Source organism: Lissotriton helveticus, chromosome 1_1 (genome assembly GCF_964261635.1).
Source record: "Lissotriton helveticus chromosome 1_1, aLisHel1.1, whole genome shotgun sequence".
Taxonomy (NCBI): domain Eukaryota; kingdom Metazoa; phylum Chordata; class Amphibia; order Caudata; family Salamandridae; genus Lissotriton; species Lissotriton helveticus.
This window is the reverse complement of record NC_136057.1, coordinates 1,144,207,557-1,144,225,245: the sequence shown is the minus strand read 5'-3', so window position 1 is coordinate 1,144,225,245 and position 17,689 is coordinate 1,144,207,557.

Sequence of the window (17,689 nt, the reverse complement as noted above, 5' to 3'; positions counted from 1 at the left end):
CCACTTCCACCACAGGTGTTCTATGTCCACAGGGATGGCAAGGACAGAGAAGATCTGTGCCAGTCCATTCGCAAGCGAGGAGCTGGAGGTCCTGGTGGACCCAAGGCTGTATGGTGCCCCCAATGTTGTGGTAAGTCATCATAAAGGGAGGTGTAGGGCAAGGGGGGCAGACATGTCGTTGTACTGCTGCAGTATATGCCTGAGGGGGTTGGGTTGTGCCATACACTGACAAACATGCTGTCTCTAGGGAGAAGGAGCGTGTGTGTCCCAATGTCACGGTTTTCCCTGCCTGCAGTTGTATGTCTGAGTGGAGTGTGTTACATTGTCAGCCATACAGAGCCACAGGATGTTGGACATACAGCTTTCAGGACAGTAATTGCTCGGCTGATTGTGTCTGTGTACCCCTGTTGTCTGACTCAGTGTGAACCCAGAGGCTATGCTCAGTGCCCGCACACCAAGACGAGATCACATCACTGCACTTACTATGCCCTTACTCTTGTTCATTCACATTTAAATAGGATTATGCACCATCTCAGCCCTGTATGATTGCCCACAATCACACTTGTATAAATGTATATTTTGTTGGTGAGTCCATGTACCCAGATGCCACACACATAACATACATATATGTACACAGGACATGCTCATTGAATGCTGCCCGGTCATGCACACAATCATTCTACGCACAGACACAGGTCAATATGTGATGTGTGTGGTGGCCAGACATTCATGGGACTGGAGATGTGTGCAAGCCACAGAGGGGGTTCAATACATTCATCCTGCATGTGTGTGAGACTATCAGGGACCCGGTACGCACTCATAAATGCATATAATCACATCTGTTTGGCCCAGGTAGAGTGCCCTTGTGAAGTGTACCCCAGTTTGGGATGGAGGGAGATTACATTTGGTAATGAACCTGTGTCTTGCAACTGTACTGATAGATGTTGGTACATGACACTGTGTCACTGATCATTTCCCCTTCTTTTCTCCCATGCCTGCAGCTTAAGGTACACCAGCGTAAGACCATGTGGAGGGCCATTGCCGCTAAGGTGCGAGCCCTGGGGGTATCTTACCGATGATGCACCCACTGCCACAAGAGGTGGGACAAGAACGTGGTAGAGATGACCTTGGAGCAGCTACCACACACTGGGCGTTTGGCACTGCGCATCATGACACCACTGAAGGGACGCATCTTGGCTGTGACTCATCCTGAGCTGGAGGCACATGTGAAGGAGCATCGGCAGCAAGGCAGGGGTGAGTATTTGGGGAGGGTGACCTTGGCTGGGAGCAGATGCATGTGTACAGGGCCTGTGGCTGCGGTGGCCCATGTGATGTTTGTGAGGTGGGGCAGTGCTGTGTCATGTGAGAGGCTGCTGGAATGGGTGCCAGTGTTATGCATTGGCCCAAACTGGCCTTTCAAAGCTGACCCTACCTGCTGTGCATTCCCATAGCCAGATGTGGTAGTATCTACATGGTCATTCAGCATTGGGATAGTGTGGGCAATGTATTAGGAGGTGAACAGCAGTGTCCACTATCTGAGTGCTACTTCATGTATGCCTACTTTGCATGCACCAAGATCGTTGAGGCCCACACATCTGACAATAATGTGCCCCAAAATACCACATGGTATTTGTTATGGGCTACTTGCCATTGTGGAGTGTCAGGTCCTAATAGGTGTGTGTGTTGTCCCCTCCGGTTCCATCAAGGTCTGTCAGTGGTAATAAGTGGTTTCCCCACATCATGTCCCTAGGTGTGGGCAGAGCAAGTTGTGTGTCTGGTAGACTTCATGCACAGGCAGGGTGTTGTGCTGTGTGGCCTTAACATGGCTCAGTCATGGCAGATATTCAGGGTGGCAAGCACTGTTGTGGTCTATGTAGTGTGTTGCTGTAATATGATTGCAGGGTGTGGTGGTCACCATGTCGATTTGGGCATCTCCTGTACTGCATTGATTGAATTGCTTTGTCCTGCTGATGACACTAACACAACCCTGCATCTCTCTCTCATGCAGAATAGCCAGTGGACACGGAGGAACAGGGGTCGGAAACCAGTGGTGGTGAGAGTAGCGCTACAGCTGCACCGGATCCCAGTGACACAGAGCTCACCAGTGCATCTGAGGGGGACCGTGGTACGCAGGAGGAATCCCTGCCTGAGACACAGAGTACAACATCATCTGATGCCAGCGGGGATGCATCCATGTTGGAAGGCATAGGGAATGGGGACTCTGCTTCATCTACTACCACACAGCGGCTAGTGCCCACCCTCCCATCCATTTCCTCTGGTGCAGCTCGTGTCCGTGTCAGTAAGAGGTGACGAGTTAGATTCACACCTGGCACCGCTGAGCCTGCACCTGTGCCCCCTGCTTCCCTCAGTGCTGAGTCTGTAGAGCTCCTGCACCAGCTTTGTGTGGGCCAGACAGCCCTGTTCAATGCCTTCAGTGACCATGACAAAAATTTAGACCAGGTAGTTGCCTACTTGGAGGGCATACACTCTGACGTTGGTGGGCTACACCGTACAGTCCAGGCTTTGTCGTCCACCGTGACATCTGCCCTTCAACAGGCACATACTTCCATTCCTGCTCCAGTGCCTTTGTCCACCCCCCAGTCAGTGGCCACATCGGATGATAGTGACCACGGTTCCCATGCGTCACAGAAATGAACCAACACAAGAAGCACTCAGCAGAAACAACCCAAGCGGGCCCGCCCACAGACACCAGCCCCACAGAAGAGCAGAGCCACCCCAGAATACAAAGACAAGAGCCCGTCAGGGAAGAGCAAGGCAGCAAAAGCAATGAAGCAGACATCAGGCTCACATGTGTTGTACTCTCACCTGTGCCCTGGACGCTGGCCCTGTTGCTCTGCTGTGTTTTACTCTCACCTGTGCTCTGGACACTGGCCCTGTTGCTCTGCTGTGTTGGAGTCTCCCCTGTGCATCCTCTCATGTACTTGCTGGGCCACCTGGCATGGACACTGGGCTTGTTGGTCTGCTGAGTTGGAGTCTCCCCTGTGCCCTGGACACTGGCCCTGTTGCTCTGCTTTGTTGGAGTCTCCCCTGTGCAGCCTCTGATGTACTTGCTAGGCCACCTGGAATGGAAATTGGCCCTGTTGCTCGGCTGTGTTGGAGTCTCACCTGTGCCATGGACACTGGCCCTGTTGCTCTGCTGTGTTGTACTCTCACCTGTGCCCTGGACAATGGCCCTGTTGCTCTGCTATGTTGGAATCTCCCCTGTGCAGCCTCTCATGTACTTGCTGGGCCACCTGGCATGGACACTGGCCCTGTTGCTCTGCTGTGTTGAAGTCTCACCTGTGCCATGGACACTGGCCCTGTTGCTCTGCTGTGTTGTACTCTCACCTGTGCAGCATCTCATGTACTTGCTGGGCCACCTGGCATTGACACTGGCCCTGTTGCTCTGCTGTGTTGGAGTCTCCCATGTACAGCCTCCCATGTACTTGTTGGGCCACCTGGCATGGAGACTGGCCCTGTTGCTCTGCTGTGTTGGAATCTCCCCTGTGACCTGGACACTGGCCCTGTTGCTCTGCTGTGTTGGAGTCTCCCCTGTACAGCCTCTCATGTACTTGCTGGGCCACCTGGCATGGACACTGCCCTGTTGCTCTGCTGTGTTGAACTCTCACCTGTGCCCTGGACACTGGCCCTGTTGCTCTGCTGTGTTGGAGTCTCACCTGTGCCATGGACACTGGCCCTGTTGCTCTGCTGTGTTGGAGTCTCCCCTGTGCCCTTGACACTGGCCTTCCTGTTTGGAGTTTGCCTGTGCAGATTATCTTGCATATGATCAACATTGTGTGCCTTGCTCTTGTCTACTGTTGTTCGACTGTCACGTCTATGCAATATGTGAATAAAGACAGTTACTCCTGTTGTCTGTTTTGTCAGTGTCCTTGCTGATTAAAGTTCTTTGGGTGTGTGCATTTGGTTGCCTGTGCCCCATGCTCTATGTGTCACTTAAACTTTGCAAAGCTCTTTGGCCGCATCACATTTTTAAACAGGGGTGACAGGGTCTTCAGTACATTCTGTCACTGATACTGGTGTTATCTGTGATGGCTATTTTACCTGTCATGCAGTTCTCTTTTTAGTAGTTTGCTATTGTTGGCTACATTGTTCAGATGTCAGGTTGGGGACACTGCCAGCACAGGGTGTGGTGCTATGCACAGGTTTGCATGCAGGCTGGGCAATGTCATGATATATGTGTGTTATTCCTTTATGTGTGCTCAGCTATGTATATTGTTGGTCATTTTTTGTTGGTCCTTATAGCTGGTCCCATGGCCTACATGAGCTGTGTGCTCTTGGGTAGTCAAGAGGTGTGCATTGTGAAGGGTGTGACTTTGTAGGGGGTGTGGATGTGTGTGTGCCCCTCGATAGTGAAAGACACACATGTGTCACCCAGGAGTTGTGTGCCTGTTGTTTTGTTTGTTCTGCCCTGTGGATATGGTAGTATGCACATGTGTGAGTTGTCTGTTGTGCACTGTGCAGTGTGTTGGTGTGTCCGTGCTGTTCTGTCTGACTCCTCCTTGTAGTTTTAGTCACATATGTGTGTGCAAAGTATGTGACTTGCACATCAGTGTTGTATTTGTTTGTTTGTTTGTATTTGTTGTTGTTTTGTTGTTAATTGATTGATTGATTGATTGAATGTGTGGGTGCGTCAGCACACATGTGAAATTACTCTATAAGTGTATGAGTACATGAATGCCTATATATTCGTGTGTTTGTGACCCTTAAGTCATATTAGCAATTTATATTTTTTATTTGTTTACTTTTTTGAACCTCTGACTTCTTCTTCACGCAGAATGATCGTGAATACCTTTTTGCTGCACCCTTGTCACACCTTCTAGCCTCTATATAAATAGGCATTTGATCTACTAAATGCTTAGCAATGTTGTTTTTTCTTGGTTCCTCGTCAACAAATGCTAAAGTGCAGACGGAAGGTGACGTAATTTTTCTCTGAGTCACGTTATTTTTTTGTTTTATTTTTTATTTTTTTTCTCTGGATCCTTACCAATTTGTGATGTGTTCTCACTAAGCTTATAAGGGAAGGAATTGTTATCCTCAGACCCTCTCTTCTCACTATACCTAAACTAAGTTTAATCTCTGTATAGGAATGACCTTCGTGTAATGAGCATAGTGTCCTCCTCGTACCGATAAAACTGGAGAAGAAAAGCCTTCGACCTGCCATAGCCCCGCTGCCTTAGAAATTACTCAGTGCATCCATCTGGTAAGACAATGGGAATTTATCCAATCTCAGGACCCCCAGATTATGGCTTTGATTTTATGATCCTATATAATGCATGAATCCTCATTGCTATTTGTACTCCCTGATGGGTCTGCTCTCTCCCCTCAGAAAAACGTCTGAATGATGGAAGTACATCCTAACTAACTCAAACATACTAATAAATGACCTGTAGTTGTTGCTGGGACTCCTAATCTACTCTACCTGGCACCTCCCATCCCATGGGTAAGCCCCCTATTACTACTAGAATATCTTAGCGTAGAAGCCATCTAGATCATAGGATTAATTTGGAAAGTACCACCTTGGGTCCCTATTAAAACAGTGATGAAACTAGATAGGATATGGTGCCCCCCCTAACTGAACCTAACGTAGCAAATGTCTCTAGATGTAAAGGAATAGGATGAATGAAGCAGAAACGGATGGATGAACTGAATGGAGAAACCTCCCAATTCCCTGTGATTCACTAGAGGTTAATTAACCCTATGACAAGTATGATGTTAATATATTTGGAAACCTAGCTGGACCAGAATGTTCTTTGCCTTTAAAACCTAAGATTGAATTCTCTATATACTTCCAAAACAAAGCACCCTAACAGAAACACATTGTCAATCAAGATGAAATGTTCTGATATATGTATTTATGTTGTTGTATAAAATGTATATATGTATGTATATATTGTAAAAAAAACTTTTTTCTGTATCATAGTGTTGTTCCCCCATCCACGGTACCTCCTGGCCCTGATGAAGGTGTGGCCCGATTTGGCCACTGCACCGAAACGCGCGTAGGCGTCTAATGTCCTGAAGATATTGATCCTTATCCATCTGTTGGATCTGCCCCCCCTTTTTTCTCCCGGCTTCCTATTGAATTCTATCTCTCTATAGCCGAAGTGTTTTTCCATCTGACCTTCTATTCAGGCTACTGTATACCATGATATGGTTTTTAACTTTAGTTATAAGTATGAGTGATATTGTATGACTGCGTTTTGAATGAGAATTGATGAGGTATGGGTGATGTTGTGTGGGACTTCACCGTGAAGTATTAATATTTATGAATTGTTACCCTTTATGATTTAATTGTTAAATCTATTAAATAAGACTTTATCAATTACCACTTGTGTGAACCTAACTATAAAAGTAATAAAATAAAGAGAAAAATGGACTCTATACAAATGTTTTAATTGTCTAAATCTGGCTCTGCTTTCTGGTCCTAAAAAGGTATCTATACACACGGGACCCTAATTTTGGGCCGTTTTATTCACGGCAGGGTTCTTTTCTTTCTCTATTGCTCACTAAGCTTATAGGCAGACTGTAATCTTTAATACAAGTTACCTCTCGACCTTCACGACATTTTGAAGTTGGCCTCTCTCGGTCAGAGCCGCGTCTTCAGGTACTAAGCCCAAGAGAGCAAAAAAATGATCCTCCCTCTCTCATCTTATCTTCTCAAAACCCTGTTCTTGATATCATCTTAGATGAGGTGATGGGGTTGAAGTCTTTTATGTCCATAACTAACGAGAAACTTCTTGGATTAATATGGAAGCTAAGGTACTTGATATGGAGCAATGCATTAGTGACCTACACGATGTATCTACTAAGATTCCAGTTTTGGAGCAGGAAATTAATCGTCTCAAACTTCACACAGAGGACCTTGAAAATCGTAATAGACGCAATAATCTGCCTCTTTAGGGACTGCCAGAAAATCTTGAAGTTCCGGATAGGCTTCTTTTCCTGAAGAAATTCCTGTTGGAACTTTTAGATCTTTCAATACCTTCATTAAACATCCAACGTGCACATCGGCTAGGACGTTTCCAACCACATGCTTCCAGACCCAGAGAAATTATTATGCTGTTTTTGGAATCTACTGTTTAATGCTTGTCCTCGTTGCAGCTAAAGTAAAACGTTGTCTCTTATGGCCTGGACACACTATTTTTCTATCATAGGATCTCTCTAATGCTACTAATGCAAGGAGAAAATCATTTTTGGCCCCTCGTCCTCAGATGAGACAATTGAATATTTGCTATGGTATTCTTCATCTTTGCCTGTGTAAAATTACTCACAAGGGTTCCACATGTTCTTTTGATGATCCTATTAAATTTAGGTCTTTTCACCAAAACCTTTCAACAAGTTCTGCAACTGGTTCTTCCCATCATTCCTAAGTTTCTTGTATCTTTTTGTAATCTTATTTGTTATAGCTATTTATAACTCTACTCTTTTTATCTTCCTCTCTGTCGTCTCATCTATCATCGGTGCTGTTGCACCCCATGCCTTAGTCATTACTGTTTCCTCTTAGATCTGGATCTCTTTCCTTGATCTATCTTCTTTCTCTTTTATTCTTTTCACCTCTTCCTTTTTTCTTTTTTTTTTGTCTTTTATGTTTGCTTCTTCTATTTGACGATGTTCAATTTGATGCATGTGTCCCTTAGTGCTGTTTGTTGTTATGTAACGTATTTTTCTTCCTCATCTCATATGTGGTGTTTTTCTGCTTCCTGTTGTTTTCCTGAAGTGTATTACCTCCCTACATGTATTACCCCTCTATCCCTTCATTATGAGTAATATTGTCACGTGGAATGTTCGTGGTCTTGGAAACCCTGTCAAGAGACAAAAGGTACTTTCTCATTTATCAAAATTAAATTCTCAGGTTTCCTTTATTCAAGAAACGCACTGTAATGAAGCAGAATCGCTTAAGTTAAAAAGACAATGGGCGGGTCAAGTTGTTTATTCTCCTGCAACTAATAAGAAAAGGGGTGTTGTGATATTGTGTCATAGGTCATTGCCTGTACAAATTTTATCTACACAAAGTGATACTGATGAACGATGAGTAATGGCTAAGGTTGTTATACAAAATTAAGAACTAGTTTTATTGAATATTTATGGCCCGGTCAGACCTGACCCGGAATTTGGAATGACATTAAGATTCCACTCTCTTCCATTAATCGTCCGAATATTATTATTGCTGGTGGTTTTAACCAATGGATGGATCCTTTTTCTGACAGACAATCTAAGTGTAAATTTAACCCAGACAAATCCTACAAAGCTTTTCAATCTGCCATTACCTCTCGTTCATTATATAATGTTTGGAAGACTTGTAACCCTGATTCCCTTGAGTTAACTTTTTTCTCCAATGTTCATGAAACTCGGTCTAGAACTGATTATATTTTTGTTAGTAAATCCCTACTCCCACCTATTCAATTCTCGGAGATTGGATCTTTTTTTTATCTCCGATCATGCATCTGTCCTTACTGTTTTGGACCTTTCCCTAAGTTCCCCAAAATTTAGCCGTTGGAAGATTAATCATTTTTTATTATCAGATACTATTTTATTACTGAAGCCACTGCTTTTATTAATGCATTTTTCCAGTGCAATAACCCCTCAGATACCTCTATCTCTAATATTTGGGTTGCCTTTAAGGCCTCTTTCAGTGTGTTTACTATTTCATATGCAGCAAAAAAAAAAGAAAATTGCACAAAATAAGTATACAGCTTTATTACAACAACTCAAAATATTGGAACATACCTAGTTCACTTCCAACTCTTCTTCGGCTCTTCATGAACTGATTAAGGCCAAATCTGAACTGAACAAACTTGCTACAGTTGAAGCTTGCAATGTCCTTCTTAAAATTAAATCTAAATATCATGGAGGCCAAAATAAAGCTGGTAAGATTCTGGCCAATTACTTAAAAATCAAATCTGAATGTAAAAATATTGGCCCCATTTTAAAGGAATCCACTAAAAGCCTAGCATCCTCAGATGAAGATATTGCAATTATATTTCATGAATACTACCAATCACTTTATTCTGATGACACAAATCCCTCTAATCACAATTTAAATACCTTCTTTTCAGGTCTTCCCACTCCTCCTTCCTTCACTGATGACTTCACTGAGGACTTTGATTCATTGGATGGGAGAGGTTACCCTTCAAGAGATAACTAATGCCATTAACTCTTGAAAAAAATTGAAAGCACCAGGGCCGGATGGCCTTTCTGTTGAATTTTATTCTACTTTTACCACTATTTTTGTCCCCAAACTTTTGGTTCTTTTTAATTCCTTTATTGTTGACTCAAAAGCCTCTTGTTCCTTTATGGAAGCCTTGATAGTTCTCATTCATAAATCAGATAAGGATCATTCCCTTTGTAAAACCGATGGCCCTGTATCATTAATTAACTATGATTGTAAGATATTTGCTAAAATTCTTGCTTCTCATCTTGAGAGTATTATCCCATTATTGGTTAAAACTGATCAAGCTGGTTTTGTTAAGGGCAGATTGGCTGTGGACAATGCTTGAATGTTTGCCAATGTTATTTCCCTTGGGAAAAAATTCAAATCCCCACTTTTGAATTGTCTCTAGATGCTGAAAAGGCTTTTGATGAAATTAATTGGCAGTATATGTCCAAAACACTTCAATGGTTTGGTTTTGGTCCAATTTTGTATTGCTTATGTTAAATTGTTATACTAACGTTCCTGCACCAGTATTTTTGTAAATAATCATTTTCCCAGATTTCTTTTTTTTATTTTTTATTTGGAGTCAAAAGATTTTAAAAGTACATACTTAGATCATTCAGGACAGGCTTAATAATTAATTCACATGTTCATTAAATACCAAAGATAAATACTTAATCCAAACGAACATTAAATAAATAATTAAGACCTCTGAAATAGAAAGCTCATATAAAACCGTCAGTATATAAAAGGGGGAGACAGGGTGCATGATTATATTTCCAATATTTAAAACAGCAGAATATACAGAGTAGCAATTCAAGCATCTTTTGCGTAAGTCTCCCTCCATTTAGTTACCGGGGCCCAGAAGCTTCTTCCAAAGTCCCGTACTTTCCCCCTCTTAAATTCATATAGGCAGATCTCAATATTATATATACCAAGGAGCCTGGATAACCACATTTGAAAAGATGGTGCAACAGTATCCTTCCACCCCGCAGAGATCAAGATCCTAAGGACGGCTACGGAAATAAACACCAATGCTTCTTCTTCCTTGCCCAGATTTAAATTCGAATCTGTGCCCAAGATCATCAGGGTAGGGGATAGATCGATCTATCTTATGACCTAGCAGCCCCTCCCATAATCTTTCGATCTCTTTCTTCACTGGGGTCAAGAGAGTGCAAGAGAAAAACATATGTAGAAGGTCTGCTTGCCCCCACCCCACATCTTGGGCAATTATCATCCGCTCTAACCCCCCATGTATATAATTTTGCCGGGGTATAGTATAAATTGAACACCGTTTTATAATGTTGAGCTCTTAAGTTTGTGGCTCTAAATATTCTTTTGTTCAATGCTATAGCCAGGTCAACATCTACATTCTGGTTTCCTAATTTATTGGACCATGCAACCTCTGTTTTATCAACATCGTCTTGGATCTCTGCACGAAGGATGTTGTATATAGGCTTAATTTTATTGCATCCATTGGACAATGCATCCAAGAGGGTACTATTTTCTGGGGGAGGCGGCTTTGGTTTAATGGCCTTCAGGGAGCGGTCAACCTGGGTATAGGCAAACCAGTGATTATCTGGAATATCATACCTCTTTTGTAATGCCTCAAAACTTATAATCCCTTCTGCATCCGTTATATCTCGTAATGCCTTAATGCCCAACTCCCTCCATATTTTCAAGGCCCTTTCAATCCCAAGCCTTGAAAAGAGGCTGAATCTATAGATGTGGATATAAGCATTAATTTTGGGGATATTGCACAGTTTTCTACTAGCCTTCCATACCCTCCAAGCGCTATCAATAATCTTGTATCTCGCTTTTTTGTAGAATCAGCGATCTACTTCGCATAACATGGTACCCGTCGCCTTTCTTCCCAATAATAATTCATAGATAGAGGGGAGTTGATATACTTCCGATCTAGCATTGTTAGTGTGGGCATCTGATTGAAAAAGTGTCGTCATTTGTATTAAAAGACAAGTCTAATGGTATAACCTTAAGTTGGGGAGATCCAAGCCCCCCCTTTCCCGCGGGAGAGATAGAAGGCTAGTTGACCTTCTTACTTTGCCATATTGCCAAATAAATTTGACAAAGACAGATTCCAGTTTTGACATTATTTTTTCCTCAATAAATAGTGGTATGGCCCTAAAAAGAAATAATAGCTTCGGAAACATCGACATCTTGACTGCATTTATCCTGCCAATCAAAGAGAGGTGCAGTCCATCCCATCTTTTTAGGTCTGTCTCTATTGATTTTATAAGTGGTAAATAATTTCCTTCCACTATTTTCCCTACAGCAGCGTTAATTGTAACCCCCAGATAAACTGCTGTTTCCACATATCTGGAATCAGCCTTTACTATATTCCCTGTACAAATTATCTGGGTCTTTGCTTCGTTCAATAGGTAACCTGAATTGGAACCAAATTGTTTTGTCAAATCAACCAAAGTTGACATTGCTTGTTGGGGATCATCAGTAAATATGGCCAGATCGTCCGCATAGGCTAATATTTTATTTTCAAACCCATTTATTATCACCGGGTTTAACCTAGGGCATCCCAGAATTGCCTGAATGAGTGGGTCAATATATAGGGAGAAAAGGATTGGGGAACATGGGCATCCTTGCCGGGTTCCTCTTTTAATGTAGAAGATATCTGATTTCTCACCCATGACCGTAACTCTTGCCACGGGATTAAGATACATAGCTTTCAGAGCTCCGATAATTTTTTGCCCAAAACCTCTCCCTATCAGGATGTTCCACAGATAGCTCCAAACCACGTGGTCGAAAGCCTTCTCCGCGTCGAGCAGGATCATGGCGACTCCCCCCCCCCCCGTGGCAGCATGGGCGTCGAATATAGCTATTGCTCTACTTGTATGATCAGTAGTGCCACGTCCGGGGACAAAGCCATGCTGCCACGGAGAGACAATACTCCTGCCCATTCTAGAGGCCCATATTTTGGAGTAAGGCTTGGTGTCAGAGTTAATTAGGGATATCGGTCTATATGACCCCGGATTCTCGCTGGGTTTCCCTTTTTGTGAAAGATAATGATGTTTGTCTCTTTCCAAGATTCCGGGGTTTCTCCCTTGTAAACTATCCCGTTAAAAAGATCCACTAATAGGGCTATGATTTCGGATTCAATACATCCAGGGGGAGGCCATCCGGGCCGGCAGCCTTCCCTGGAGCCAACTCCTGTAGGGCAGTTTTAACCTCCAATTCGGTAATGTCTTTATCCAATTTCTCTTGAAGAGAGGGATCAAGACGAGGACCAGAGTCTTCTAAATTCATATATTGCTCCCAGATCATTATTTCTTCATCGTATAACTTTTTATAAAAGTCTCTAAAGACACGGAGGATATCTGTGGTTTCTGTATATTCTCTGCCCCTTTCTTCTATCTTCTTTATGGTGTTTTTGGACCGTTCCTGCCGAAGTCGCAGGGCCAAGGCTCTACCGGCGTGTTCACCGGTTTCATATCGATTGGCTCTTGTAGCCTGGTATTCGCCCATTGCCTTCTGAGTGGAGATTTTCTGGAGATCTGCCTTAATTGACATAAGTGCTTTATGACTGCCACAACCGTCTCCCCCTGATGCAATGACCTTCACGTGCTCTTCTTCTATATTCATGAGTCTATCTAGTAGTTTTGATTCGGCCCTTCTGTCATCGTTTCTTAATTTAGTCGAATAACTAATAGTCTCCCCCCTCAAAGCCGCTTTAAAGCAGTCCCACACTATATTTCTGGAGGAGCTATATCCAATGGCCGAGAAGAAGTCTTCTGCCCAGCTCTTAATATGGGCAATGAATCTGGCATCCTCCAGTAATCTCCTCTCAAAAGACCATGGAGGTCTAGTTGTTCTACGGTAGCTCCTCTGATATGTTATCACTAAGGGGTTATGATCGGATATCATTCTTGGCAGTTTAGTTATAGTTACTTTATTAATCTCTGATGTAGAGATAAAAAAATAGTCCAGTTTAGAATGCTTCTGAGCAGGATTTGAGAAATATGTGAAGCCAGAGTTATTAAGCTACTTGACACCCCAAATATCCACTAAGTCTATTGATTCTTTCAAGGATTTAATTGCCCTGTAGACTCGTGGTTTCCGACCAATATATTTTACATTATTCTCCCAGCTAGCAGAAATATTTAGATCTCCACATATTATTATAGGTACTGCCCAACCTGCAAGTTTGATCTCCAGAAAATCAAAGATCTCCGGGTCGTCACCATTCGAGCCATAAATTACACAGATTTCTTTCTTTAGCTAGAGGTACACGTCTGGGTTGTCCCCTTTCTCCCTTGTTATTTGTTTTATGCCTTGAAGCCTTCCTTGAACTAATTCTTTTTTAATTCTCACATTTCTGGCTTCACACAAAATTCCATAGAAACCAAAATGTCAGCATATGCTGACAATATATCAGTATATATGTCCAATCCCCACACTTCCCTTCCCCCATTTTTGGATGAGGTCCAGTTATATTCCAGTATTTCTGGATATAAATTAAACCTCTAAAACAGAAGATTTGCCTCTGCACTCTCTGTGCTATCAATATATGTTTAATGACACTAATTTTACTTGGTGCCCCCCAAAAATTAATTACCAAAATTCAGTCACTTCTACTTTCTTGGTCCCCTCTTCACTTGTCATGGTGGGGTAGATTAGATACTATCTATCAAAATGATGATTGTGCCTCATGTCCTCTATACACTAGCTATGTTACTTTTTCTAATTCCCATTTCATATTTTCACAAATTAATTCCATCTGTACAAAGTTTTTATGGAATAAGAAACACCCATGCATTGCTCTTACCAAATGTAAACACCCCAAATCTGAAGTAGGTGTGCTTTTTCCTGATTTTAAAGCCTATCACTCTGCATTTTTGATTAGGCAATGTTTTGCTTTATCTTAGGAATTTGCTGATATCCTTACACCCAGATGGATTGTTTTTGAATGCTCCTTGTTAAAAGATTTTTCTTTTCGTAATGTAATATATATATATACACTGCTGGTAACAGTATTTTACATGCCAGCAGTGGACATCCTAAACACGTGATCGAAAGCATCCCTTACGGGGAGCTTGTGCGTATTAAAAGAATTTGTAGCACTCCTGAAAAATACGAGTTGGGAGCAAACAAGATGGTGGCACGTTTAAAAGCTAGAGGGTACAGTGATGCCATTTTAAAAAGGGCCCTGTCCAAATGCCAGGAAAGAACAAGGGAATCCTTATTAAGACCTAAGCTCCCTGAGGTGACAGAAGGCAGCGAAGCTCCTCGCTTGATATTGTCTTTTAGCAAGCAGGAGAGAAAAATAAAATCTATTTTCAATAAGCACTGACCTATTGTAATGACTGATGGTGTCCTGTGTGATAGGTTACCTGATACACCTATTATCACATACAGGAGGGCTAATAGTATGCACAATAGAATAGTGCGGGAATAGTGCGGGCTAGTCCAGAGCTGGGTAGTAGCATTGAAAAGAAGGGAAACACAATTCATAGTGGAGTTAGATAGCAAATACCCTAATGGGCTTAACACCACGGAAGATCTGCATAACTTCTTATAAAGGTCCATCTTTTGCATACACCCGTATACACATACATAGCTCCCGTTTACGCCCCTCTTTCGGTACTAACTTTAAAAATCTCAATGGTTTAGTTCCAAATGATGAGCTTGTTTAAGTTTAGCTTGATAAAACAAATAACACCGTGGTACGACCAGGCTCGTGAAATGTAATACATGATGAAATCATTTTTTTGTTAAATATCAATTTAGCTGAGACAATCATCCCGACATTTATCAGACCATATGTACATATTTATAAATTCTCTTCTTTGTTTGTATTTTAAACACGTGTAAATAACTGTATATACACCGTGTTCATATTTTTTTAGATGAGTGTAAGTGCACATAGGTCTGGGAATTTAAGATAGTGGAAAGAAGAATTTGTTTGACCGCTGTAGATAATTGATTGAAGGGTCTCACGTTTTTATGGCACTTATTTTTTTATACACATGTTATATCAGGTTCATAGTCCGAGTACAATCAATGTATGACCGGAGAAGTGTGGCTCAATGGTTAGAGCGGCAGACTCTGATGCAGAGGTCTGGCCCGGGACCAGGGTTCGATTCCCGCCTCGGCGGGTCTTGGGCTCAATTTCCCCGGACCTGATAATTCTCGCCTCGGTGCCTAGTCTAATCATGGGTCCCACTCTGTGACTCTGGGCAATAGCTTGCTTAATCTCCACAACGGCCCCAGCAGCGCTGTGGATGCCTGGCTTCACCTTGGGGGTGCCCAGAAGTGGACATTTCACAGGAAAGCCAGGATGGGTTCCGCAGTGGTATGAATACAGCGCTACGAGGCCTCCGGGTAGAAGTGCGCTATATAAAATACAAACATTTACATTTAGCCAGTCAATATTTTTATAAGGTGTTGATTTCAAAGAATGAAATACATATTTGGATTTGAGTAAGAACAATTGGTTGTTGCGATATTATGAATAACAACAGCTACCAAATGGTTTTATCCAATTCATTGGGTCGGAATATTTTGAACGTAAGGGTGGTTTTAAATAATACTGCCTTTACTTGTGCATTCATGCGGTTCAAAATAGATATGTCCCTGTAATTAATTTATTTATAAATTGTAAATTTGTAAAATATACTTTTTTATGATTATTGCTGTCAATATCGCAAATCAGCATCATCTCAATATGTTATCATAGAATCTGCATTCAGGCAGTACAAAATATTTCATCTAACACCTTTTGTTTTTCATATACTGCCAGAGGGTGAACATATCTTTCTGGCTTAGTATAAAGGCAATTAGTTTGGCAAAAAGAAACATTGTTACATTTTCAATGGCTTTGCTTTTTAAAACCAATGTGGATGATAGTATTTTGTCTATGTTTATGGCTGATTACCATGTGACTCACAAAAGAGGTGGAACACTGATGTTAAAAAAAAGCAAATAAAAAAGAGAGTTAATGCGGTGCTTGGTGTGTGAACAAGAGCACTTGATGCTCGAAACGCGTCGCTGTTGAAAGGTCATCAATAAATCTTACCTTGCCGAGCCGTTGGGTCCGTCTCCTCATTTCGCCGCTGCGGTGGAGGTTTTGAAGATTGCTGCCATATATATATATATATATATATATATATATATATATATATATATTACCTACTGGCGGTCGCCAGTAGGTATATATAGTTAGGATTTATTCTCTATGGGTTTTTTGAAAATTCTATGTCTAATAACTTTGGCGTTTGTGGACGGAATTGGCTGAAACTTTCAGGAAAATGGAACATTTTGTTTCTGAGCAGCCCTTGAAAATTTGGGGGGGGTTCGTCAAGGGGGGGCTGAGAAAAAAGGGGGGTCCCAAAACGTGTTTTTAACATTGAGTTTTCCATAGGGCGGTTGGCCTCACTTTTAGCCCGAACGGGTGAATGGATTTGCACGAAACTTGGCAAAATTGTAGGGACTGGTAGCCCGATGTGCCTTTTGTAGGTCTCAATATATGTGCTACAGTGGATTTTGAGAAATTAACGTTTAAAAAAAGATATATATCTGTAACAGCGGACCGGGCAGCGCTCCAGGACGCGTACTTTTCGCGCAACGGAGCTTTGTGAAGCGAAGCTGATTGGTTCTCCGGCGTCTGTCAACATTCCAAACAGTCCGTAGCGGCCGCCATCTTGTCTCTCGGTAGGATCGAGAGACAAGAGGAGGCCAAAGCGAAGGGGCAAATGACCATAAGGGGGAATAGTAGATCCTCGCTGACCCCCTACGTTTGATGTGGAGGTTTTAAAAGGGCTCCGCGGGGCAAAAAAAAAAAATAATAATAATAATCGAACGGCTGAATGGATTTGCACGAAACTTGGCAAAATATTAGGGACTGGTAGCCCGATGTGCCTTTGCTAGGTCTCAATATATGTGCTCCAGTGGATTTTGAGAAATTAACGTTCAAAAAAAGATATATATCTGTAACAGCGCTCCGCTTCGCGTACTTTTCGCGTTACGGAGCTTTGCGAAGCTGATTGGTTCTCCGGCGTCTGTCAACATTCCAAACAGTCCGTAGCGGCCGCCATCTTGTCTCTCGGTAGGATTGAGAGACAAGAGGAGGCCAAAGAGAAGGGGGAAATGACCATAAGGGGGCATAGTAGATCCTTCCTGACCTCTTAGGTTTGATGTACCATTTTGTCAAGTTTGGTGTAATTCCGTTCAGCCATTCAGGCTGTAGACGTATGTAAATGTCCTATGGAAAATTGCATGGGGAAAACACATTTGAAAGTGTTGAAATTTAGAACCAATTAAAATGTTACTTTGGTTTTGTATTTGTGTGTGATGAAAGTTAATTGGTTATGTATATATGTCAAATGAGAGGAAACCACAGCCATTTTGTGATACTACTGTCTGAGGTACATTTGTGAGGAATTTTTGGTGGTGAATTTCTGGTGTTTGATTTACACAGTACTAACACTTCTGCTACTTTTAAAAAGGTGAGTTGTTAATTTGTAAGGGGAACTATGTTGTACACTTGAA